General features: G+C 40.3%; 2 long non-coding RNA genes across 3 annotated transcripts; one reads left to right on the top strand and one right to left on the bottom strand.

Moving 5' to 3' along the window:
• The first annotated feature begins 3602 nt into the window (after positions 1-3602).
• Positions 3603-6868, top strand: LOC145443321 (uncharacterized). 2 transcript variants are annotated; one of them, XR_013916392.1, is made up of 3 exons: positions 3603-5140; positions 5523-5640; positions 6665-6868. It is a non-coding gene; the product is annotated as an uncharacterized LOC145443321 (long non-coding RNA). The 2 variants fall into 2 exon arrangements; XR_013916391.1 differs by having other exon boundaries at positions 3603-5640.
• A 2387-nt stretch (positions 6869-9255) lies between these two features.
• Positions 9256-10794, bottom strand: LOC145442996 (uncharacterized). Its single transcript, XR_013916251.1, has 2 exons — positions 10289-10794; positions 9256-9751 (listed from the first exon to the last, which is right to left on the bottom strand). It is a non-coding gene; the product is annotated as an uncharacterized LOC145442996 (long non-coding RNA).
• Positions 10795-24639: the final 13845 nt, after the last annotated feature.

The following is a 24639-nucleotide window of genomic DNA, read 5'->3' as shown; positions in this document are numbered from 1 at the left end:
ATCGTAGATGTTTGCACAACTGGGTGAACTTATCATTGATATTTTACAGCTTGTAGCCCAATTTATGGGCCTATCGTTGTAGACCAGAGGTCTCTAACTCAAATGTGCTCGCGGGCCAATTTCCTACTTTTTGATAGCTCCGCGGGCCGCAACGCCAATAATAGGGGTATTAAATGTATTTCCGAGTAGGCCTCATTTGACGGGACCTTGCAGACTGCCATTCCACGGGCACCTTGAAAATGTGATTTACTATTGTGAATTCACGCCTGGCGCGAAAAAAATCACTTTTTAATATATTTGAATAAAAGTGTTGCCCTACTTGGCATAGTTGCTGCATATTTAGGTGTAGAAACCATGCGAGAGTACAAATGCATCGGGACATCGTCAACGCTATTGCTTTATAAGTTTGCAGCTAGCGGACATTTGACGTCTCACAATTATACGTAGAATATTTTAGAATTTTAAAAAAGATTGATCTGATATCAGAGCATTGGAGTAGTACAGCCAAATCTGGGTTTCGGGCATACTCTTGATAACAAGGCTATTGATCATGTCATTACCCAAGTCAAATTAAATCAGCGTTAGATTTACCTTCGAATATTGGAACAGATCTATAACAACTGGAATATAATGATTACTGTGCCATAACAATATAAATGTCCAATCGTCGAAGTGTTCTTTGATCTTCCATTTCGTAGTAACTTTCGAAAGTGACGTAACAGTGAAGTTTGATGAGTAGTTTCGGGGCGAATTCCCAGATTTCAAATTTAGGAATATACATTTAGCAGTTAAATATTGTCGAATACTTCGAAATCTAAAACACCGTTGCGGGCCGCACAAAATGGTCGCGGGCCGCGTGTTTGAGACCTCTCATTTAAACTTTAACCGAGGTAATATTGAGCTTCGCCATGCGTCCTTAAATTACTAAGGGACCAACGGAATTATCCTGACAACCAATTTATAGCACGCAAGCATTCATGAATCAATTTAGCCCAAAGGTCTCAAACACGCGGTCCCCGAGTCCTTTTTGTGCGGCCCGCGTCGGCATTTTGGATTTTCAAGTATCGACATTATTTACCCGCCACATATCGTTTTTTTTTAGATTTTAGAGCTTGTAATTCACTCCAAAACTGCCGAAAAACCCTAAACTACTCGTCAAACTTCAATATTACAATACTTTTAAAGGCACCATGCGGTGGCAGACCAGCTATTATGTCACATTACCTGTTCACGATGATAAAACATGACCCGTTGAAATAATTTGTGACTGAAAATTGTGATTTCTACATAGCCGTGATCTTTCGTAGAAATGCTTCCACTCGGGCTGATCATGGAGTATATATGATAAAATGACTTGAGTTGAGTCGGTTCAAACGTTAAAATTAGGGAAGGACTTGTGACTTGGAACGCCTCGGGTTACTAAAGCCATGGACGCAAAGAACTATCTAACTGTCATGATGAATACTAATTTATAAGAAGGTCGTAGCCGGCGTTGCGTAGCGTAGTGGATTTCGTTATCTAAGCAAGTCGGTATGGCAACCATTGGCACTATGTTTCCTCCTTGATACATAGTTAGTTACCTCTTGGCTAAATCTTGAATCTCTATCCATGTTATTATCGCCAATTAAATGTGACGATTAACAAAGTAGTTCGTTTGACAGCTGTAACACCAATAGATCGTTAGGTGATTGGACAATTCTTTACTATGACACAATAATTTTATTTTGTTATTTATCTGCTATCCGCCAGCTTCAAAATTGTAACGCGACAGCTTTCACGATATCATGATGCATTTGGCCCCTTGCACTGTGCCTGTATCTCAATATTTTGACAAGTTATGCCAAGTACAACAACAATTTTATTCAAATATTTAAAATTGTGATTTTCTTTTCGTGTCAGGCGTGAATATTACGATAGTACATCACATTTTCACGATGTGCGTGGAATGCCAGCAGTCTACAAGGTTCCGTCAGATAAGGCATACTTGAAAATACATTGAATACCCCTCTTATTGATGCTGCGGCCCGCGGCGTCATCAAAAACCAAGAAATTGGCCCGCGCCGCGAGCACATTTGAGTTTGAGACCTCTGATTTAGCCCATAACCGCAGAAACGAGTGCGACACTTGTACAAATAGTTTAACCGTAGCCGTAGCTTACATGGGTTCGTTGACTATTTCAAACAATCATCCCTGCGCTTGAGCGCACATCAGCTCGTTTGAATAAGTCTACGTCGAGAGTCCGAGAAAGTTATACGCTGATATCCGCGTGATAGACCTTACCATGATGGTTTAGCTCGCACACTATAGTTCAAACTTGGTGTTGAGAACTAATTAACCATCCCGTTACAAGTTAGCAGACATTCCGAGGCCGCTGAATGAAAACTCCGAGGCAAATTAGGCTCGCATTACGACGATCATTCCAAGTTAGGAGCCTTATTAATTGGTAAACGGGCACGGGCATTAGGGCTCTTCAAAAATGACTTTTTTCTCAAATCGTACTGGCTACTCGATAAAATTGTTAGGTTACCTAATTTAAGCCTACACACAAAATTTACTTCAATTCCTGCCAGTAACCGCTTTGCTACAGGAGAAGAAAGTTTCTATTTATTATATAAAAATAAATAAGAAAAAATTTGACAATTTTCTGTTCACCCCATGAGAGTGTTAGGCTGTCTATAGAAACGATCCTCACCAAATTTGGTTCAATTCCAACCAGTGGAAGCGGAGTTATTGCCGTCGAAAAATTTTGATTTGAATAAAATAGTACACTGTAAAAAATCTGGTAGATTTACTGGGAAATCTCTGTAAATCTTGCAACGAATTATCGGTAGCTGCCAATAACTGTGCGTAGCTTGTAATTTTACATTTTGATATGTATTATTACCTCAATTTGGCTCTAAAGTCAAGTTACCAGAATTTCTTCGAAAAATTACTGACATTTACTCGTTACTGAAGTTTACCAGGCTATTGGCAAAATTGATTAGCTTGAAAATCTCTGCAGCCAATGTATACGTGGAACTGAATGTTACTGATATCATTCTCGTGGTGATTTGACCTGATTCAACCTCGTTCGCGAGACTGGGGTCTGTCATACGGAAATTGTTGGCCCTAGTACCAATTTCGTACATAGTAGGGTAAAAGAAACAACTGGCAATCGTAGATAGCCACTATATTATATTATAAGGCTATGGCCAGGCCGTGTTATTTTTGGCATTTCAGGAGCCAGATGCCAAAACTGCCAAAAATAAAAATGCCAAAAATGCCAAAAATAAGCAATTTTTGGCATATGCCAAAAATAAAACGGCCTGCCAAATAGTATATTTCGTTCATGGTGTTGTGTTAACAGGACCGCGTTACAAGCGAGAAGAGCGTCTGTGAAAGGCAGGTTTCTTAATCTGGGTCCAGCCCACCCATTAGGGGTGAAAGCATGGTGTCATAAATGGTGTGGGCATAGCGAGATTGAACGGCTGACTGCATTTGGTTTACGTCATACTTTCCATTTGTCCAAAGGCAATTTTACGACCATTTTTGACCGGCTTGTCTAGCGCTAAATTTGATAAAACGGGTATCGATGAGAAGCTGCCTCAGTACTGATTATTAAAATATAAATTATATTTTGCTCATGGAACTGGAACCCCCAAAATCAACCACGATTTTTGCATTGTTATCGAGTTGAACATTGTGACGCAACAAACTGTCTGGCTATTTCTGAGCTGAATAGTCTCGTTTTGCCAGACAGTCTTGTTTCGTCAATGTTCTTAAACAAGCTAACCGCTAACCTTCCCAGGACTCTTCCATGCGAGCTTGTAATATTAAAGCCACCTGAAGTGAATCTATCAGTAGACTGAAGGAGAAATGATATTCGGGCTACTAAATAGAATGTGTTGAGAGACAACACAGGAAACTCCTGGAAAAGGATCGGGAAGACAATTTTTTCCGCGACGAGATCGATGGCACTGGCGAAGTGATCTCTTTTCATGATGCATGGAAGCCGGTTCGGCCCTCCAAAGATTTTGAAGCTCTGAAAACCTTTTGTGGATGACTGGCAACATTCTTTTCCTCAACGGCGCTACTGTTGAAGCCGATATTTCCCAGATTCTCTGGGCGAGAAATGAATTTAGGAGAAACTTAGCTAACCTGAGTTTGGAAGCACTGTTACAGTGCAAACGATTTATGTCTATTCAACAGCTGTAACAATAAGCTGTTGAGCGTGTTTGTTAGGCTTTTCTTTCTTTTTTTCGCTTATTGGCACCGATTCCGATGAATACTGCACATTTTGTGGTTTCGTTTGATATTATTAACCTATGAAATCGTTAGGTTTTTTCTTCTTCCTATTGTTTGTTGGCACTGATTATAAGTGGATGCTGCACATTTTGCGGTGTCTTTTGACAAACTAGCCCAAATAAAGCGTTTTTGTGACTAATTCGAGGCTGAAACTATCTATTTAGAGGACGATGCCAAAACTGCCAAAAATAAAAATCAAAAAATGCCAAAAATAAGTTATTTTTGGCAGTTTTGGCATATGCCAAAAATAACACGGCCTGGCTATGGCTATACGGCCGGTCTCGCAGGTTACATTCGTTGTCACGGGCAGGACTGATGAGTTAGTATATCAGTTTAGGATGTATAATATTGTTCGGGAAACTAGAAATATCAGCACCGCATGCTAAGTTGACCATTTGTTAATGGCGAACAAGGCGAGTTAGGCGACCTGTAATAGGTTACATTAGGTTACCGTTACGCGTTAATGCTTTTTCTAAGATTCGTATTAAACAACCAACGCACAACTGTGACATCACAAGCAGCGTCTGGCTACGTAAGTACGGTAAGTAGTGACAAAATATGGAATAAATATCAACTTATATGCAACTAGATGGAAAAGAAAGGGACTAGATGTAATGATAAATGTTTCTGTATGAAAAAAACGACCTTAATCAAACATTATAACGCAGTGGTCAGTAAATATTATTGGTGGCATGTCAGCGGATGAATACCACTTATTTCGAAATCGTTCGAATGTCGCATCGTCGTCTGGCCATTATTGAGATTGGAGCAAAGGGTGGAGCGAAGCTTGTTGTGCTTAGTGGACATGATCGTTGAAGATTCCTAGGAATACTGATTGGGATACGCATCGTAAAAGGTACAGTACTACATAGTATTCGTTACTGTGAATATCTACGACTGTGTACACCACCGGGATGACTTTGATTTCATGATTGAAATATTTCATTCGCCGCATTCTCTGTTCTATTTTGGGATGTTGGTTGACCTATATACTGACCTGTGACACCACATACTCTGCCGCGGAGTAGTTGAAACTGTTGGCATGTTTATGTCATTTTTGGGCCATAGCATAGAGATGTTTTCATCCACTGCTGGATTTGGTTGGCACACATGCCACCTCAAATGAGGAACCTTTTCCTTCCATACATAAGATCAGTGGTTCTCAACCTGGGGAACGCGAGAAATTGACTAAGTCTGTATGAATTCTGACTAAACATGTGTTTTGCAACCATTTTCAGAAGATGGAACTTATTTCGTATTCAAGAAATCTCGCCAAATTCAAACTCCAGCAGTCGCGCTCAACTTCATTTCAGCAAATTTTTGATATTCTTTGAAGATTTGGAGGAATTTCCACGTGTAGGTCATTCATTACTTCATAGCTTTGGCAGTAGCCTAAAGCTCGTTGCGCTGGGTAGCTGTTGTTAATAGCTGGCGAACTGCACTGCGTAAGACAGACTTAGATGCAATAAAGGTTGCTTGGTTTCGCCCTCAATTAAGCTACCCTACATCAACACAATTTAATTCAATTCAATTCCAAAACTGATCAAATTGAGCATGGCAGTACAGAACGACGCCTTGTTCTCTGTAGTCACTACCAGCATTAGGATTAGTCTCAGTGCAACCTATCTCAAAACAAATTGATGTCCTGTCCAATGTTTTTTTGCTATTTTCAAACAAGTTTGGGGAAATTTGTCAAAAATGTTTGAAGACTGGAATACGGATTCAAACTTGGCGTAAGACATACCATATGTATACTATTAGATCAGGGATGGGCAACCTGCTGCCGTAGATGGGAATTTGTGCGGTCGTCAACACCTAATTCAATTAGTATGTGTTAGCATCCGTCGGCATGCAAATTGAAATTACTAATTCACTCACAATTTTATTTTAGATATTTTAATTATTCTTGAAATTTTCTTCGCACTCTACGCAATTCATCATAACTTAATTTTTCGATTCTAATATAGTAGCGCCCTTCTAAATCTGAGCAGGAATCAGAATCGTGTGCTCCTCACGAAAGAAATTTTTTTATGGTACATTTGGGCGATATCAATATGTTTCCACTACCAATACGATGGACAGTCCTGATCGGGGGTCAAGAAATAACAGCATGCAATAAATTGCATGACTAATAGTAATAATAATTGGCCCACACGAAGATGCATTATCATTTATAACTTGCCCGATGCACTTGATAAAGTAAGTCATGAATCTTTGCTATCATGTAAAAGGCGGAGCCGTCACCACACAATGTACCAGTACCGGTACTTCAAAAATTGTTGTATTTTTGTTACCCTATTTGTCTTAGTAGTCTTTATAATGTCATGTCTAGGTTAGGAACTTTGCTTCATATAGAGACTTACGCATGAATTCTTTTTAGTGGAACTGCAAGATACTAGCTACACAGAAGGAATGAGGACGAGAAAAAGAAACAATTAGAAGTTTGGCCGATGGTGGAAGACCACTCGTGTTACTGCATGTCTCCTAAAGAAGAATTAGACCTCCAGCAGCAATACTTTTCCATCGATAATCTTCTCATCGTGAATCATGAATGAATATACACTATACAGTTTGTTCCAATGTCGTTTTGGGAGTGTGAAGAAGCTATTGCGATATGTTAGCATCGGGTTGCTTTGCGATAGGTATGGGATGTACGTGAATTTACAAGCTGGTATGTAATCCTGATTTACACAAACAGCATGTTGTAGGTAGGCGGTAAAATTACAGTCCGAGTGGCAAATATACAGGATAAAATGTAGATTGGATATACCGGAGGTGACTGTAACATTTCAGTCTGGCGTGTAAAGTGAGATTACCGGACGAGTGTAAGTTAAATTTACATTGACTAACGGTAATGTCAAATTACCACGAAATGTCTGGCTACCGTGCTTCCAAACATTTCGCGGTAAATCGAGTTTTTTTTTTACAGTGTATTTACGGTGAGCATAACCATAATAAATAAACAAAGAATCGGCCACCGTAAATACTATTTTATTCAAATCAAAATTTTTCGACGGCAATAACTCCGCTTCCACTGGTTGGAATTGAACCAAATTTGGTGAGGATCGTTTCTATAGACAGCCTAACACTCTCATGGGGTGAACAGAAAATTGTCAAATTTTTTATTATTTATTTTTATATAATAAATAGAAACTTTCTTCTCCTGTAGCAAAGCGGTTACTGGCTGGAATTGAACCAAATTTTGTGTGTAGGCTTAAATTAGGTAACCTAACAATTTTATCAAGTAGCCAGTACGATTTGAGAAAAAAAGTCATTTTTGAAGAGCCCTAACGGGCATATGGAAGTTGAAACCGAATTTAAGGAAATTACAGATCTTACGCGCAGAGGCAATGTACTGACTGAATACCCAATATGTGCTTGTGCACCAATACTTTTGCATTCTAACATTCAATATTACCACAAGTGTACTGCCTCATTACGGATGTTTGTGTTACTCTTGTCATTACGGCGATCGCCTTCAATTCTGAACTATTGTATACGATCAATCATAGGCGGGAATGTCAAACTCAATTAGCGTCGCGGGCCGGACAAAATCCGTTTGATCGTTTGAGCCGGGCCAGTCTACTCAAGCCCGAAATCTACCTGTAAAACCAGACATATGGTCATGGTCATAAGTTCAATTTCATGTACATGCACAATTGCACAATGCACATGCACACAGACGGATTACGGAAACACGGGCTCTATTTTAGCAATATGTTCACAGGAAACATTTTCGAGCGCTACATAAAGCAATCTTACTATCGGGTTGTTTCTCTCATGTCACTCGTTTTTCGAGTAATGACTAAGACAAGGGTTCTCAGCCCTTTCAAGGATTATAACGAATAAACATGGAAATACGTGTACCAAGCAAGAATATGATTCTGTACAGATGTGTCAATCATCATCAAATCTCTGCATTTGTTAGAAAAGTCCCGTATCCCGATAATCATCACGTCTCTGCATGCGGTAGAATTACTTAGTTTTGAGATAGTCTATCATTGCACACAAGCAATAATAGACATGGCCGAATCAAGCACCTGGCCAAACCTTGCCGGGGTGAAAGATAGATAATAATAATAACAGATGCCCCCCAGAAGTTACGGTTGGATACTTAAAGGCCCCCCGGTAAGTCTCGCCCAGCCCCCCGTTCGTAGGGCCACCACTGGCTGTGGCCCACCTCTTAACTCAGAGTCATAATCCTGTTAAATGTGGTAATCGATAGCAGCGATAGGCCTATAATTTCTCTAAAATATGCCCATGCCTATTTCTCTAAAATATGCCCATTTTACTCTGACTGATGAGATATAAATGTAGACCTCCCGGGACATAAAATCGCGCGAATTACGACAAAAGATTTCACGTGGCATAAATATCCTCTAACAAACGACCAACCAAATAATCTTGGGCCCCTTCGAGCTCCCCCAATTGGGGGTTCGGGTGCGACAGTTACGGCCATCGTAGATCATAGGCTAAAACTTCTGAGTATATTATGATGGTAGGCTGCACCATCCGCGTTGCGAACCATAATGATCCAATCGCCGCATGGCCGCATCCACTGTGTAATTGGGACTTTAGTTCCACTATTGTGTGGAATAATATAATCATTCTGGGCCAGCTTCGAACAATTCCTTGGTGAATGGGGTACTGCAGAGAAGTGGAGAAAGATTTTTTAATATATGCTGTACTGTACAATGTATATTGTATGTCTTGCACCAAAAGACCTGAAGCTGCGATCTCAGAATATTCAATCCAATGATACAATCAGTTCATGTGAATCTTACATTATGTACATTGTACAATGATTTCCAGGCCGGACATTTTAAACCGATTCCAAAGATTAATGCGCCTTGTTAAATCCTCAATCCATTATGATTCGTTGCGGTGCACACAAAAAAATTTACCTCGATTTACCGCGAAATGTCTGGAAGCAGGGTGGCCAGCCACTTGGCAGTAATATAACATTACCATCACTCAATGTAAATGCAACTTACACCCGTCCGGTAATATAGCTTTACACGCCAGACTGTAATGTTACAGTCACCTCTGGTATATTCAATCTACATTCTCTCCTGTACATTTACGAGCGAGACTGTAATTTTACCGCCTACCTAGTACCTACAACCCTACATGCTGTTCTTTGTAAATCAGATTACATGCCAGCTTCTAAATTCACGTACATCCATACCTATCCCAAAGCAACGCGATGCCAAAATACCGCAAAAGTTTCTTCACGCTCTAAAAACGACATTGGGACAACTGTATAATATATAACAGTGTATATTCATTCATGATTCACGATGAAAAAGTAGTGCTGCTGGAGGTCCAATCGTTCTTTAGGAGGAATGCAAATATAGCACCAGTGGTCCCAAGAAAAGGTGAATTAATTCCACCGCCGGATAAACTTCCAATTGTTTCTTTTTTCTCGTCTTCATTCCTTCTGTGTGACTAGTATCTTGCAGTTCCACTAAAAAGAACTCATGCGTAAGTCGCTATATTAAGCAAAGTTCCTGACCTAGACATGACATTACAATAACTACTAAGACAAATAGGCTAAAATATAACAAAATTTGAAGTACCGGTACTGGTACATTGTGTGATGACGGCTCCGCCTTTTACATGATATAGCAGAGATTCATGACTTACTTCAATGCAGCGGTTCTCAACCTTTTTGGACATGCGCCACCCTCAGCGATGGCCAAAAAGTTTGCGCCCCCCTAAGCGATGGCCAAAAAGTTTGCGCCCCCCTGCACTTATCGTCACGTCAAAAAGAGCACATCATCTAATACAGAGATTGGCAACTTTTTTGCTAATCACGGTCAGATTTCAATTACTTAGGTAGCCTATAGCCCAAGGCCGCATTCCAGGGCATAGCCGCCGCATAGCAACCTATATTGCATCTAAGTCTGTCTTAAGCAGTGCAGTTCGCCAGCTATTACCAACAGCTACCCAGCGCACTTAGCTTTAGGCTACTACCAAATCTATGAAGTAATGAATGACTTACACGTGGGAGTTGCTATAAATCTTCAAAGAATATCAAAAATTTGCTCAAATGAAGTTGAGTGCGACTGCTGGAGTTTGAATTTGGCGAGCTTTCTTGAATACGAAATAAGTTTCTTCTTCAACAATCGTCTTCTGAAAATGGTTGTGAAACACATGTTTAGTCAGAATTCAGACAGACTTAGTCAATTTCTCGCGCCCCGCAGGTTGAGAACCACTGATCTAATGTATTGAAGCAAAAGGATCCTCATTTGAGGTGGCGTGTGTGCCAAACAAATCCAGCAGTGGATGGAAACATCTCTATGCTATGGCCCGAAAATTACATGAACAAGCGAACAGTTTCAACTCATCTGTGGCGGAGTATGTGGTGTCACAGGTCACTATGTAAGTCGACTAATATCCCAAAAATAGAACAGAGAATGCGGCGAATGAAATATTTGAATAATGAAATCAAAGTCACCCCGGTGGTGTGCACAGTCGTAGATATTCACGGTAACAAATACTATGCAGTACTGTACCTTTTACGATGCGTATGCAATTCAGCATTCCTAGAAATCTTCAGCGTTCCACTCTCTTCAAGCACAACAAGCTTCGCTCCACCCGGGTTGGAATCCCGGTACGTTTAGCGAGACACCGATTCCATATTGGCGCTTCATCCTTTGCTCAAATCTCGATAATGGCCAGACGCAGGCTTGTCAGGCATCTTTTGCGTAAGAGGGCCAAACAGCGCCGGAAAAGGGGCCAAAAAGGGCCAAATTGTTCAATAACGTCAATAACGTTGCAACATTACCCATAGACACCTGGAAATCCAGTTATACATTGTTGATACTGTTGTAGGACACAAAATCCATTACCTGCAACTACACTGTATCCAACTACAATAACTGCTCCATAATTTCAAGCCTTTTTCGACCGAATATAAAATCGTAAAATAAAACTTTTTGTGCTATAATAGGAGAGTGATTTAATTTAATGAATTTTAATTAAAAATTGAGAGAATAGTTTCTTTACATTTGAAACTTATCCAACTTATATACCTAATATTTAGGTTTTTCACCAAAAAACTCTACGGTTATGTTGAATTGTTTTCTTTGAAATTTCTATCGATCATTAAGAACCATAAGGGTGCTCTTCTTCAGACTTTTTCTGCTACATAGCTTCCAGCCATGATCGATGTTTTGTCATCCACCTGTTCACAAATCTGTATTTACAATTCCAACACAGTCTACATTCTACAAAAACAAATCCAACTCTTCTACAGTGTTTCAACTCGAATCTTTGACATTGGCATAAACATTGTCAGCTCAATTTGCGAGATGGATTTATTTGGATACTTAGTTTGACGGTATGTCTCAACTGCTTCCAAAAAGGGCCAAAAATTGAAAATAAAGGGCCAAGGGGCCACATTATTATTTTGCGGGCCAACTGCCTCTAAAAAGGGCCAAATTTCACGAATTTGACCCCAAAAGGGCCAATCTGGCAACCCTGGCCAGACGACGATACGACACTCGAACGATTTCAAAATTAGTGGTATTCAAACGCTGACATGTCACCAATAATATTCACTGGCCATGTCATAATGTTTGATTTAGGTCGCATTTTTTCATACAAAAACATTTATCATTACATATAGTCCCTTTCTTTTCCATCTAATCTCGTATATATTGATATATATTCCACGTGATGTTCACTACTTACTGTACTTACTTAACCATACGCTGCTTGTGATGTCACATTTGTGCGTTGGTTGTTTACTACGAAACTCAGAAAAAGCAGTAACGCGTAACCCTAACCTACTGTAAGCTATGACAGATCGCCATGTCCGCCATTAACAAATGGTCAACTGAGCATGCGGTGCTGACATTTCTAGTTTCCCGAACAATATTATACATCCTAAACTGATATTTTAACTTATCAGTCCTATCCGTGGTAACCAACGAGACCGGTCGTATAGCCATTCCCTTATAATATAATATAGAGGCTATGGTGTACCACATTAGCTACGATTGTCAGTTGTTTCTTTTACCCTAGCATGCACTTTACTGAAATTGGTACTAGGGCCAACAACTTGCGTATGATAGACCCAGTCTCGCGAACGTGGTTGAATCAGGTCAAATCACCACAAAAGTGATATCAGTAACATTCAGTTCCACGTATAACATTGGCCGCAGCGATTTTAAAGCTAATCAATTTTGCCAATAGCCTGATAAACTGCCAGTAATTCTCCGAAGAAATTCTGGTAACTTTAATTTACAGCTAAATTAAGGTAATATTACATATCAAAATGTAAAATTACAAGCTACTCACAGTTATTGGCTGCGACTGGTAATTCGTTGCAAAATTTACAGAGATTTCCCAGTAAATCTACCAGATTTTTTTCTGTATGGTGCAGTATACCTCCGTCAGAAGTTGCTAATAATTTGTAATTGTTACTATTTTTAGTACATTTATACATCAATTACACTTCATTGCGAGTTCAGTGCATACCCCTTTCCCAACCTTTTTCGACCCATCGCCCCCTTTTCAAGCTCAACACCGATCATCGCCCCTCCCCCTAATTTTGTGTACCGAAAAATGGGAATACAAACTGTAATAACCGGCGGGTTGACTAAAAAAAGTCTACTTTTCGGCTCGATGTCGAATTTGACACTTTTACAACTAAATTTTCGTGGGTTGACTAAAAAGAAGTCAGCCGTTTGACGCGTCTTCGCTCCCTTCGCTATTTTCGCCCCCTGTCGCGCCCTTTGTCCATTTTCGCCCCCTATCGCCCCTTCGTCCATTTTCGCCCCCCTAGCCGGCCAAATCGCCCTCTTTGGGAGCCACTGTCATAGCAAGTGGAAAGAGCCGCCGTTTCTCCCCTACGTTTTCGACTTGCACATACTGACTCCATGCGTGCCACTACGTCTCATCAGAGTCGCCGATGAAAAGCTTTATGTACAGCCAACGTATAATTAGATAATACGAATATATTTTTAGCGATTAACATAACAAATATCACTAAACTTACATTAATTCTACAATTTTCTATATAGCTTTGTGGCCCACCTCAGATGCTGCTGTGACCCACTCTTTGAGAACCCCTGGACGAAGATGTCGTATACGTCACTAGTAATCACTATTACGCCTTTCAATTTTTCCCCGCTTATGCGGTTATTGCGTTTACGATACACCAGTCTCCGCATTCTTATTATTATTACAACAACAATTATGTCAGGTTGGGTAACATTTTGAACCCACCCCCAATTGCTTACCACCGATGAAAGATTTCTTACAATATTTGTGTTCTCCTCCACTTGTGATACTTTCCACACTCGGCATGTAGTCGGCTTTCTTTAGCGATAAAGGCAAAACTGAGGTCAATTGACTTATGTCTTGTGGTGCCAAATTCGGGTGATTTGGGGGTTGTCGTTGTTAATTCCTGCGTCGAGTTTTATCTCCCGCCCTTCGTAACCATTCACTAGTATGGTAACAGCAAGGAAATTATATTGCTTACCCGTCACCGATGTTGCATTCGGAGATTTAATGATAAATTCACTTGACATGATATTAACTCGGTCGGGGAGAAAACCGGAGTGGTTGGTATTACTTTTGCCGAAGTCCGCCGTTGCGTCATCAACAATCCGACAAGATAGCGTAATGGTTAAGCGTCCGGCTTCTTGATCGGTAGGTCGTGGGTTCGATCCCCGGCCGGGTCAGATCAAAGACCTAGTAACACTGGTATCCATGATTTCCCTGCTTGGCGCTCATGCATTACTGGGATAGCATGGAGGGGTGGGGCAAGACTCGGAAAGCCATACAAGGCTATATCTGCACCTTCCTTGTCCAGCGGCATATGCACATCATGCACTCATGGTATGCATATGTATTATGCACAGATCGAGTGAATGTCTATCATGAGTCGGTGTGCATGCCGCAAAAAACATCAAGGACAAAACTAAACTACGTCCTTTCCTTCCTTTCCGATTTCCACGTGTGCAGATTTCCAGTAACGAACTACTTAAACCTTAAAACATGTCGCCATTTTAAATTTACATTGCTATACGTCAAAACCACATTCTCTTGGGGGCTATATCTTACCGTCAGTTCCAGACATGTCTGTTTAGTTCAGTTCTGTTGTGATTGGCGCCTACTGCATGAATAAACTCCCACATTGTTCAATCGTCGTCTTGTTATGTCCGATTTTAAAATCTCATTCATGGCACGCTACATATACCTCGCGCCGCCAGACCTTACCCAAAACAACGTCAGTAAAACTCCATATTGGGCTAGACGCTAGACGTAGAACGTTGCGGTGTAGTCCCGAAGTTTCTGTAATATTAAGACGGCAGAGATACACGGTTCTATACCATTACCGAGAAAACCATTACCGAGAACGGACATTACCGAGAAAACCATTACCGAGAATGGACATTACCGAGAATGGACATTACCGAGAATGGTCATTACCGAGAATGGACACCACCGAGAATGGACATTACCGAGAATGGCCAATGTCAAGAATATAGCTTACCGGGACTGACGTTGTCGAGAAATTTATACCTGAGCATCGATACCGAACGTGGCGACGCCGTGATGCACACACACGACCTGTGCATATGCATAACATGCCTGCAATGCATATATTGCATTCTCGGTAATGTCCATTCTCGGTGGTGTCCATTCTCGGTAATGGCATTCTCGGTAATGGTTTTCTCGGTATTGACCGGACACCGAGATACACGTATTTGTATGATAATTCCTTTTAACAGTGCGTATTATTTTGCCGGCATGACTCCTCTTAAAATGTGGTATTTTAGATTTGAGAGCTTGCTCGCAAGCGTCCTATGCAGCCATATCCACTAGCTATGGCATATTTACGTTTGCACAACCCAGGTCGTTTTTTTCACCAGTTCCATATAGATCGTAGCACTTGTTTCACCCACTTATTTTCCATTTACGTGCAACATTATTACGTCTATAGTGCAACACTTTAATACTTACACAAAGTGTTCACATTTCACCACGGCACCACTAACGGCGGCTCTTATTCAGGAGAACCAAAATTTTGATTTTTTTTTTTAGGTCAAAATCTTTCGCTCTTTAGGCATAAAAAATTGCCCTAGTTATCAATAATAAATTAATCAATAATCGTCGGATTATATTTTCATCTGGGTTGGATTTCTCCAATCGCATTATTTATACGGTTTTTGAATGTAGTAACTCGGAAGAGTTGATCAATATACCTGATGTTCTTTAAACGTCATTGCATCTTTCAGGTGCAGACGCTGAGACTGACAATATCATACCGACATGGAAGCATAGGCTATAACTGATTTTATTTCGGCCACGTGTGATTTCCATAATTACAGCAATTGAAGAATGGCGATGCGTTTTTTCTTTAGCTGCAGTATATACTGTAAGTTTAGGTAGGAGAATGATAAGCCATTCCTTCGAGACGGAACGGTGGAGCTCTATTCCAACTGCCAACTGTCATCATATGCTATTTTTGTTATGGCACGAGTTGGTTAGTGTTCCTCAGTAATCTCAAGCTCAAAGGTGGTCGCTGATATTTTCTGACTTAGTGGACACTGCGGGCTGCAGCCTTACCATTACAAATAGTGCTGTTCCATTACAGGACTAGAAAGCCATACTCGGCCATATGAAAGTCCCAAAAACCAAAGAGGGTGATTGTAATCGCACGAAAATATCTTTCGAATATATAGTTCGACGAGGGATATGGTCGTCCTTGGGGAGAGTATAGGCCCAATCATAATTTAAAATAAAACTGCTGGATATATACAACTCCATGATTGCACCTGATCGAGAGTTAGGGGAGCAGCTTTCACTATATCATGTCTTCAATATGGTTATCGACATATGAGCATGCGACATGCGACACTTTACCACGTACGTATCACTATGGCCTGTGGTTTCACAACCACAAATATCACCCTAACGCGGAAATCAACACATATATATTCTAACAGCAAGCCTAACCCTAACCCAATCCTCGGTCTAACTAAACCATAGGGCCTACCCTTAACCCCACATTTTACCCACATGCTCGATCGTCGCATGCCCAATTGTCGCATGCTGAAGTGACGCATGCTGAAGTGGCGCATGCTATTATGTCGCATGCTCATGTCCCGTCACGGATCATAATTGCTATTATTGCAGCCCTGCAGGGTTATAATGACTCGGGTCTTGACTCGACTCGAGTCCGAAGTAATATGACTCGAGACTCAGACGACCAAGGTCAACATTTCACTATTCTTTCGAAGAATAGTAAAGTAACCAACTAACCATACTATTGGGATTTCGTCTATTGGTACTATGGTACTTGAAAATGCGACCAAAAACTGCTAAAAGTGAGGGAAATTACTATATGATAAAGTATATGATAAATGCGAACCATTCGATATCACCAAACAGAGTTATAAATAGTGGGTTTACCACGACTTTAACAGAAAACTGAGCAGTCAACACAATGACTTGGACTCGGACTCGACGCTCTGCTCGATGACTTGGACTCGGACTTGACTCGGTGGTGAGTTGAAAATGACTCGAGTCAAAACTATAACAGTGAGATTGACTTGTGACTCAGAGCCTTGTGACTTGATTACAACCCTGATTATGTGAGAATAAAAGGGTGGTAATATTGTTATAACACAGAATTGTAGGTGGGGCAATGCCCCAGTTGCCCTATAGGTCGGGCCGCCATAGCTACATTCAAATCGAGAAGTTCATTGCCCAATATTGCTCCGTTGCTGGAATTTCTGGCAACCTCCTATACTAGCTTGGCGTCCGCGGCATGTTGTAAAATAAAGACCAGCATGTATAGCCTGAGTGTCATCTCGTAGATTGTAGGGTCCGTGGACAATGGACAATGACCATTTGACATATTATGAGCATGAGCATGCGACAATTCGGCATGCGATACTCGATTATGTGGGTAAAATTTATGATTAGGGCAGGCGATATGGTATGGTTTAGATGAGGAGTGTCAAACTTAACTTGCGTCGCAGGCCGGATTCAAGCCTTCAGGTCGCTCGTGGGCCGGATCAGTCAAATAATTCCAAAATGTTACCTCAAAATCCATGCCCCTGCTTTTCACTTGAATACTTTATCTAAGCCTCTATATACATAATTGTATATTACATTATATTTCGGAATATAGGGGTTCTATTCTAGAAACACTTTCATCATTCGCAATGAAATTGACAAAATATGACGATTGGCTGATTGAATACAGTAATAAACCGTTTAAAACATTGGCTCCAACGGTGATATAAGTTGGTAGGGCTATATTTCTTTTGCTACCTTTATTTTAGTCGTAATCTGGCGTTAGCCCAGTGCATGCGAGGAATACAAGAGAATGAACTGTAAATGCGACTTAGAAATTCGGTTCATTCTCATCACACCACAATTCGAGTTGCTCTGGAGGCCGGGCAAATCGTGAGTCAGACAGTGATACAGCACTGATATTCGCCTCTTTCTGGTTTGGACATCGTGCTGGTCGGTCGTGTGACCGACGGTTTAATGCTGTATTATGTGGTGGTGTCGATACGTTGTAGTTAGCGTGTGAAGCTCCGTAATAAAGCACTACCAATCCAAAGGCCGGGCATTACAAAAGCCTCAGAAATTTGAAAAATGACATGGTGCAAAATCCTACCCTCCTACACATCCACGATATACAATTTTAATGTATTAACGATATTCGTTCGATTTAAATCATACAAGAGGGTTGGTTAAGGAGAGCACTAGGCACTGTGAGCAGTTCATAGAACAGAGATTATATATATATATATAGACGTTTTTAATCAAATAAAAAGGGCAAAAGAAATTCAGTTTTGCGCTCATGTTATGCGACTCCAGCGTAGGCGGTCGCGGGCATCTTCAAGCGACAGCCCTAGTTGCGCTAAATTAGTCTCCATTGTCGAGCGCCATGTTATTCGATTTCAGCCACCTCTGCGCCATGGCTCCGCCGTGGACATTTGGTGGATGGTGGCGGCGGCTTGTTGCTCGTCTTGATGCCGCACTAGATGACTGATTAGGTGAAAGCGTAGTTCAGCGGCCTGCAAGCGGCAGGGGACCGTTCCCGTGAGTCCGCGCAATACATTTGTGGATATGTGCTCCGGGTGGTGAATGCCGAGTGCATAGCGGAGGAGTACATCGTAGCCTAGTTAGCGTTGAGAGTCTTAGCCAGCTTCAACAGACATACATTGTTAATATATTAACTATAAGTAGGGCGATTTTTAACCTAATAAAAGGAAGATTGTGACCTAAAAAATCAAGATTTTGCAATCTGCACCAATGTATCCGAAGCTACTGATAGAATCGGTAAGGCATCTACGCTGTATGTAAAGTCATACAAATCGTATAGCGACAAGGTGGCCAGGCAAAACTGCTGGGAACGGGTGAGCCGGGACGTACAATATTCAGGTAGGCCTAATTATATTTTAAAAAAACTGAATGCAGTAATTAAAACTATTCACCAATTGGTTATTCTTTCGCATAGTTGATGAATGTTAAACAAAATGGAAATATCTCCGTGATAAACATCGACGGGAGAAAAATAATTGACAAAAACAAACCAGATCTGGTTCGGGAAAGTCAAAATACAGGCCGTGGCTGCTGATGCCAATGTTTGATTTTCTGGATGCAGATGTTGAAGTCCGAAGGTATATGATTATTGGTTATTGCTTCATTTCCTAGCATGAAATAATTTCGTTTGTTTATTCCAGCACATCCTCAAACGTCGACGAATGTTGTAGTGAAGAACAGTATTCCCTGAAGCAGTGGGTCTCAACCTGGGGGCGTGAAAGCATCTGAAGGGGCGCGAAGAAGCGGTCAACTGAATTTTTTATAGCTCTGCCCGATTTACCTCCAATTCACTCGTGTTTCGCTATATATAGACCGAATTTCATATATTTGAATTCTCTCATCAACAGTCGTAACCTTCCATGCCATCAAACAATCTGTTGTGGTTGCTAGGATCCAATTGGATGTTGTGATATGACGATAAGGGGGCGCGAAATTTTTCACTATTATAAAGGGGGACTTGTCTAAAACAAAGGTTGGGAACTACAGCCCTGGAGGGTACACATGATGCCGTCGATACACATGACCAACGTTCCCTCTAATTTTGACGACTCTGCGCGCACTCACCAACTCACTGCGCAGAGTCGTCAACAACAGTGCGTAAATTATTGACAGATTAAATCATGAATTATAGAATTTTTTGCGCGCTTGGCGTGTTTAGACGAAAAAAGCGTAACCAACAAATGGAGCCCAATGTATCATCATCATCATCATCATCATTGGTTTATTAGCAATTTTATCAGAGGTGGTCAAAGTAGTCAAGAAAGCTACTCAAGTAGAAGTAGTAGAAGTAGCGACGAAAAATCTACTCAAGTATGAGTAGAAGTACTTCTTCCATAAGCAACCTAAAACTACTTGAAGTAGAAGTAGAATTGACTGACCTTAAAAGTATTTAAGTAAGTAAGTAGTTGTGAAAACGATCCTAATCTGTTCACGTGGATTGTATAAAGGTGCAAATTGAGCTATGCGAAAGGTGACGAGCTTTATTCATATTTATGCATACCAGCAGGTAACCAATTTTCGATATCATAAGCATTAGTCCACATCATGGGATGAAAATGATAGGATTGATATGGCAATGCGATACTTTTCCTGTTTTCTCGAACAACACGTTTTAGAAAATAACATGGTATGGCGCCACCCCCACGTCCGTAGTTTAGTCGAAGAGCAATGCGGAGAAGTTGTATAGGATACGATGTAAACTCTTTGCGCGATTAGTAAACGCTAATACAAAATATGGTGGACCGTAAAAATGCCATACTGTGTAGCTTTATTTCCGTAAATTAAAGGCATTACTACACTTGATTTTATACTTCAACATGTATGTTATCCAGACTAAAGAACTTATATTAATTATAACTCAAAGTATATGACACTAGGAATTGGAATGGAGCATAAATACTAGTTATAAAAGTGGAACATGTTTTTCGTGCCTTTAGTCCAGAAAGTTTCAAAGGTGGTATGCTAAAACAGTTCTAAAACTTAAAAAAATATCAGAGTCCACTTTTCCGGGTTAGGACGCGTCATGGGCATGCTAGATTACGATATGACAAGTAAATGCTAGATTGCGAAACATCAGTTTCAAACGTTATAATGAGCCATATATACTGCGATGAATTATTTCATATGGGCGAAGGGCGACAATGTGGTGTGAACTCAGGGATATCTAGATATCTAGTTCTAGATATCCCTGTGTGAACGGAACCACGCCAAGCCGCTACCTGAATTATATTTATCGATACTTTCGTGAAATCATACTGGTAACGCCGTATATCCACTGCGCGCGAAGCGCGACGAAAATTCTGGGCTTTACTCTACTCTTATGAAAGTTAAATGTTGATACTCCGTGAAAACAGCCCCGAAATTCCTCAGGCTATCTTCCTGATTGGAAGATTGAACTACTTCTACTTGACAAACTGAAAATAGCGAAAAGTAAGTAAGTAGATCACAAAATATTATGAAGTAGAAGTAGAAGTAGCGAAAATCAGATCTACTTGAGTAAGTACTAGAAGTAGAGGAAAACTACTTGAGTACTTCGAAAAAGTAGAAGTACTTCGTTACTGACCACCTCTGGATTTTATAGAGGATGAGTACAGCGGTAAACAGCTCCCAACGTGAGTGGGGTCTGATTTATCATCATATGGGGGCCCCAAGACCAACGTTTGGGGGGGGGGGCTGACGAAGTGTTGTTACGGCCCTGGCCACACCATCTAGGACACTATATGGTTATTTACTATCGAATGTAAACATAGAACGGCAGCGACCGATTTTACAGCTTCGTTCCGCTTCACTGAAGCTTCACTCAGACTTATTTTACGGCAGCAACTCAGGGATTTCTGGCAATCCAAAAGTTGTCTTCCATAGCTCAGAATTTTGTGAATCTGATCTTGATCGAAAGCTATTGTCGCACTGATTCCGAAAATATCAATAAAAATATGGTCAGGTTCCGTACTAAGATGAAAAATCACCTTCAACATCCAAAATCTGCATTGTTCAGAACAATCGGTTGACCGCAAAACAAACACCATATAACATAACATCGTTGGGTTATAATTTTCATCTGAACAGGTCACACACAATGTACAATGCGATATCATGAACAGATAGGAGGATGTCTAACGACATAACAAAAACGCGATCGCGGCTCTTTGATTGTTCGGACCATGCCGATAATTCAGACTTACAGGGCTAATTATAAGTGGTTCAGTGCCTGATCATATTTTCATTTATATTTTCAAAGTCAGTGTGACAGTAGCTTTCGATCAAGTCCAGATTCAGTAAAATCTGCGCTCTGGAAGACAACTTTGGATTGCCGGAAATCCTAAAGCAGCTGCCGTAAAATAACTCTGAGAAAGCTTCAGCGAAGCGGAACGAAGCTGAGAAATTGGTCGTTGCCATTCGATGTTTACATCATAGATGAGCATGGATTAGGATTAGGTTTTGAAAAAACAGGATTTGTGAAATTTTGTCGGATTTGAATTGGATTTGACATTTTTTTCAGAACGGATTAGGATTTGGATTGGATTTACCTATTTTCTGGGAGATTAAAATGTCGTGTGGCGAGTGGCTACAAACTTTATTCAGATCAGTTAATAATGTACTTATGGTTACTAAGTTATCTTGAATCAAGTGAATCGTTGGTTGTGAAAGAAAATTTTCGAATCCCTCCATTGCATAAATTAGTATTTTTTCTGAATTTCCAGTTGGAATCGGATTAGGATTGGACATGGACTTGAATGTGAAAAAGTCATGGATTAGGATTTGGATATGGATTTGAAGGTTCGGATTTGGATTGGATTAGGACATAGGAATTTCAAATCCGCTCATCTCTGGTTTACATTGATGACAAAACGACAACTTCTAGTTCTCTCCTGAGTTGTGCAATGTATGTAATGTGCATGTGCTGGGCAGCCGCTTGCTATAAAGAACGATCTGCACTGTGCAGTGTTATAGCGTGAAGTATTGCCAATTGGCGCGTTCGGATACTAAGTTTCGAGATTTTTGCACATTTGCATGGTGTTTGGCACGTTAGCACAATACTGGCACTTACGTTGAGTTACGGCTAGGGCTAAGTTCTTCATTTCAACTATCAGGAGTAAATCTTGTTGCCGACTTGCCGTCACGTTACATTAAAATATTAATTGATTAGATCTGCACAAAGTGCTGTTTACCTCGTATACCTAGGGAAGTATTTGAGATTGTTTAGAATAGACCTACAGTCACAGTAAGCATATGATATAGGTCTCTTACGTCCTATCTTGCATTACATTGAAATTGAATTATTAGGTCGCTAGTGACTTCGTCTGGTAGGGGAGAGGAGGCCAAGATGAGACACTTTTCTGATAATTCAAGGCCACTCAAAGAATAATGCCTTCTGAGGATTAATTTTGGTACCAATGGAAAGCCTGTGATCTCTACTTTCTATGACGATGGCTTGAGTTCTATTGAATAACATACTGATGGATTTCTTGGCCTTCAAAAATCCTTGCTCAAATGTCTCAACTTACCCCCAGGTGAGGGTAAGATGAGACACACTGTGTTTAAGATGAGACACCAAGCAATTCATGCTCATTACACCACCAATTCACCCCAAATGATGAATCAACCAGCAACATCGTGAATAAAATATAATAATCATGAAATAATTCATTTTTAAAAAGAATTGGTACATCATATACAAATATAAGTGACATCGAAAACCAGATCCAGCAACAATAAGAGTTTCGTTATTATTTTGTCTTGTAATATCACATCTGGTAAACTACTAGATAAATAATACATTTTGTGTGCCTTCAACAGTAAATTTTTAATCTTCCGAGGCCTTCAATAGAAAAGCCCTCTGATACCCATGTCTCATCTTACCCCCATGATTTTGTCTCATCTTACCCCCACACCTAAATTAACATATAAATTCAAATAAAAACATTTCTGTCCGTTACTTTTCAGAGGTAAGCGCATGATTACACTGCTAATATTGCACTCAACCAGTATTCTTGTTTTATAATATTAAGTACTAGGATAGGTATGCCCTTACAAACATGAATTCACATAACTGACATAGGCTATGAAAATATAGTTTTTGGCATTTTTCTTCCCAACCTCAAATCTGTTTGCCTTGTTAATATGGTAGGACTATGGAATGGCATTGTGGGAACAACATAGTTGAAGGAATCTGTCCATAAGAAAATTTTTCTGTGAAAAAATTGCATGTCTCATCTTGCCCCGTGTCTCATCTTGGCCTCCTCTCCCCTACTCATTGTTATAAGTTTGTTGGTAATGTCAAGTATCGTTCACCATTTAGACTACAAGAGAAGTTTTTCCTTTCTTAGAGAAACGATTTCAGACGGAGTCTAGATTGTTGAGGCGTAAGATATAATCATTGCTGATCAATGAAGATATAGCTTTCCAAGTTCGTATTCACTCTGCTTTTGTTGTAAAATTGTGTAATTCTTCTGATTTGACTTGACCCTATGCAGAGAAAAATGAATTCCACCAAGACCAAGATGTAGCCTATACGCCAATCGCCATATGATCTTCCTTCAGCAGCATAATTTGAGCTAATAGCCTTATTGAAATTCATTCCTCTGTACTGTATATTATGAGGATAGTTCACTTACAGAACTCAATTTTGACAGTATTTCAGTCGGTTTGACACTATTTTACGAAAAATATGGCACCCAAATCCCTGTCATAGTTGGCAACCCTGGGATCGTGCATTGAACTTTTAACCAGCCCGCGATCGGCAATTTTTAAATTTATGCTGGAATAAATTTTTGTCATTGCCATCCGATTTTGTAGCGTGCAGTGTTATCCCAGCATGCAAAAGCAGAATACCGTGGATCATGATGTACAATTACTATTTGCCGCTTGAGATCACCGGTCCATGATCTGATGTACCGACACTGCCTTCCGTCTTATCCCTAATTTTTATTCCTATTCCTTTCATGTTTTCTTCTGTTACTTTTCAGTGTGCTTGCCTTTTCTTTTCATCGCCTAAGGCCCAGGCCGTAGTGAAATTGGTGGCAATGTGGCGCCCAATTTTTCATTTAATATTATCCTACCTAATGATTCGGCGCTTCTTCGATAGTAGGTAAACATCGAACAATGTCCATCATGATTACCAATAAACGTTTCTCATGACCACGTTAAAATTTCTAAACGTCAAACTAATTTTTTTTCGCTTTGAGATTAGGATGGGGGGGGGGGGATATTAGTGTTTGTGGATATTAGGGTTGGGGAATGGGTGATATTAGGGTTGGAGGTGAGAGATATTAG

The sequence above is a fragment of the Botryllus schlosseri genome, chromosome 7 (assembly GCF_051294905.1).
Source record: "Botryllus schlosseri isolate E-star chromosome 7, Bs_hap1, whole genome shotgun sequence".
Lineage (NCBI taxonomy): Eukaryota > Metazoa > Chordata > Ascidiacea > Stolidobranchia > Styelidae > Botryllus > Botryllus schlosseri.
Note: the sequence above shows the minus strand (reverse complement) of the source record. Positions and strands in the feature narration are given on the sequence as shown.